This window comes from Rattus norvegicus, chromosome 7 (assembly GCF_036323735.1).
Source record: "Rattus norvegicus strain BN/NHsdMcwi chromosome 7, GRCr8, whole genome shotgun sequence".
Lineage (NCBI taxonomy): Eukaryota > Metazoa > Chordata > Mammalia > Rodentia > Muridae > Rattus > Rattus norvegicus.
The window spans coordinates 13,108,867-13,112,342 of NC_086025.1; positions in this window are offsets into that span (position 1 = coordinate 13,108,867).

The following is a 3,476-nucleotide window of genomic DNA, read 5'->3' on the forward strand; positions in this document are numbered from 1 at the left end:
TTACTGAATCTTATCATCCCCCCCCAACCCGCCCTTTCTTTTTTTTTTTTAAAGAAGAGCAAGCTCTCTCTTTTTTTTTTAAAGATTTATTTATTTTATGTATATGAGTACACTGTAGCTGTCTTCAGACACACCAGAAGAGGGCATCAGATCTCATTACAGATGGTTGTGAGCCACCATGTGGTTGCTGGGATTTGAACTCAGGACCTCTGGAAGAGCAGTCAGTGCTCTTAACCACTGAGCCATCTCTCCAGCCCCAACCCGCCCTTTCTTGTGTGAGGTCCAATCCTGGAGCTCTCCCTTCTTGGTAAGAAGGCTCTGCTATCTCGTGTACTTGTCCTGATCTTAGAGACTCATTGTTGCCTTAAAACCATCAGCTGCACCTCACTTATTCTATCTTTTACAAGGGTGACCAGCTTGTTAATAGTGCAAGAGCCAAAGGTTAGTGCAAGCAACAAAGTGAAAATGGGACCCAGTAAAGTGGAGATCAGGGTTGTCAGCCATGGGGAGGAATTAAACCAAGATTCAAACCAACTTTGATTCTGCTCTCTTTTTTTCTCTTCCATTTGGGTAGTCCCCTCTCCCTCTCCCTCTCCCTCTCTCTCCCCCTCTTCCTTTCCTTCTCCCCACTCCCTCTCCCTCTTCCTCTCCCTCTCCCTCTCCCTCTCCTTCTCCCTCTCCCTCTCCCTCTCTCTCCCCCTCTTCCTTTCCTTCTCCCCACTCCTTCTCCCTCTCCCTCTCTCTCCCTCTTCCCATTCCCCCTCCCTTCCTCTTCCTTTTCTTTCTTCTGCTCCTTTTTTCAGTAAGTCATTAAGTCATTATTGCTGCCTATCAGAGTGTTGACTAAGTTGGCTTGGTCTTGTGCTGGTGACTCTAACTTCAGTGAGTTCATGTGTACAATAGCTGTATCATGTCCAGAAGGCAGCATTTCATGGAACTCCTCTACATCCTCCAACTCATATTTCATCTGCCCCCTGAGTATGTGTGTATATATATATATATATATATATATATATATATATATATATATATATATATATATATGGCTGAGCACTCAACAGTCGCTGATTATCAGTTGTTTGACCAGTTCTATGTTGCTACAGAAACTGCTGAAAAATTCTCTAGCCAAGATTGAGAGAAACATAAATCTATGTGTAAAGCACAAATAGAAGCAGTTCAACAATATATCCTTTTATAAGAACAATAGCAGTAAGTTCCTTCCTCCAATGACTTATTACCTTCTGAGTTTTTCACTTTCTGAACCAAAGACTCACTTGGCTCTTGACCGTACTGTGATCTGTATGAGTAGGCATAGAGGATAATGGGTGACTGTCCACTATGACTTGGGCAATGGATGCCTCAGGCTAGTTTATGATTGCTTGGGGTACAAATTTTGTAAGATCAGAATGTTTGGTTGCTTTGCCCCTCCTTCAAAGAGTATCAGAATGATACTTATAATATATGATCAATTTTCCCATAATGCCGAACAATCCAGAATGTTGGCTTGTGTATTTACTGTGAAAATACTCATTGCCCTTCAAAAACATGGCAAATCCATGCTTGAGCCCTGCTGATTTGGCTTCAAATATTGCCTGTGAATGAGATTCCTCATTCCATCAGATCAGTTCCTTACATATACTTTCCACTCTGTGTGAAACAAGATTGTTCACACTACTGGCATTTATAAGTGAAAATGATGGATAAATTCATTAATGAAGGACTGTTGTACAAATATTGGTTCAGTTTATACAGTAGAGCAAATGTAACCATGAAAACAATTTCATCTTTACTGCATTGAAATTCCTCCCTCCTTGGATGTTTCATCAGATATAGCTTCATATAATCTATATCACATACAGCTTTACATCATCTACATAGGGATTTTTACCCTTCTCAACTTCTTTTTCCACATAGTCTGTTTTTTAAAAAATTTTGTTTTGTTTTTACCATTTAACTTTGTGTGACTAGTTTTATTATACATTTCTCTAGTTTATAAAGATGTTGAGCTTGTTAATAATTATTGAATGTTGACATTATATCTTACATAAATTGCCTTTTAAAGTTTTAAGTGCTTTTCTTCTTGGTCTCCTCCTTTCCTCTCTCCCTCCCTCACTTGCTCCCTCCCTCTTTCTTTCTCTCTCTCTCTTCCTCTCTCTCTCTCTCTCTCTCTCTCTCTCTCTCTCTCTCTCTCTCTCTCTCCCTCCCTCCCTTCCTTCCTTTCTTTTTTTTTTGGTTCTTTTTTTCGGAGCTGGGGTCCGAACCCAGGGCCTTGTGCTTCCTAGGCAAGCGCTCTACCACTGAGCTAAATCCCCAACCCCCTTTCTTCCTTTCTTTCTTTTACACCTGACTACAATTTACCCTCCCTCATATTCTCCAAATCTCTCTTCCATCTCCCTCTCCAGGTGTCCACTCCTCCATATCTTTTCAGAAAATGTCAGGTCTTCCATGAATATCAATCAAACATGGCATATCAAGTTGTAGTAAGTCTAGGGACCTCCTTTCCCACTGAGGCTAGACCAGGCAGCCCAGTAGATGGAAAGGGTCCAAAGTCAGGCAACAGAGTCAGAGACAGGCCTGCTCCCTCTGTTAGGAGTCCCACAAGAGGACCAAGCTACACAACTGTAACAAAGGTGAAGAGGGCCTAGGTGTAGGCTCTCTGGTTGGCAGTTCAGTCTCTTGAGTTCCTGTGTGCCCTGGTTAGTTGATTCTGTTGTTTCCTCCATCTCTCTGGCTTTTTTTTTTATTAACTTGAGTATTTCTTATATACATTTCGAGTGTTATTCCCTTTCCCGGTTTCCGGGCAAACATCCCCCCTCTCTGGCTTTTACACTCCTTCCTTTTTCTCTTCCACAGGATTCTCTAAACTCAACCTAATGTTTAACTGTGGTTCTCTGCATCCTTTTCCATCAGTTGCTGGGTGAAATGACAGTTGGGCTAGGTGCCCAAGTCTATCAGAATAACATTAGGTACCATTTCATTCATTGTCTTCTTCTCATTCTTTTTCTTCTTATTGTTGCTCTTGTTCTTGTTGTTTTCTTCTTGACCTTCTTGCTGATCTCACTGCTCTTTCTCTTGTTGTTCGTGTTCTTGCTCTTCTTCGTCTTCGTCTTCCTCCTTCTTCTTGCTCTTGTTCCTATTGTTCTTCTTGTACTCCCCTTCCTGCTTCCTTCTCCTCCTCCTTCTGTTGTCAATCCTGTTTGGTTCTATCCTAGGTCTCTGGGCTATCCAGTCTCTTGTTCCTGACCCTCCAGGCAGTGGCAGTGGCAGTGGACTGCCTCTCATGGCATGAATCTCAAGTTGGACCAGTCATTGGTTGGCTACCCCCACAATTTCTTTGCTGCCTTTATCCTAGGACATCTTTTAGGTCAAATTTAGCACAAATCGTAGGTCAAAGATTTTATGCCCTAATTCTACTGGACATCCTGCTTGGTTATAGGGAATGGATGGTTGAGGCTCCATACCCTCCATTGCTAGGA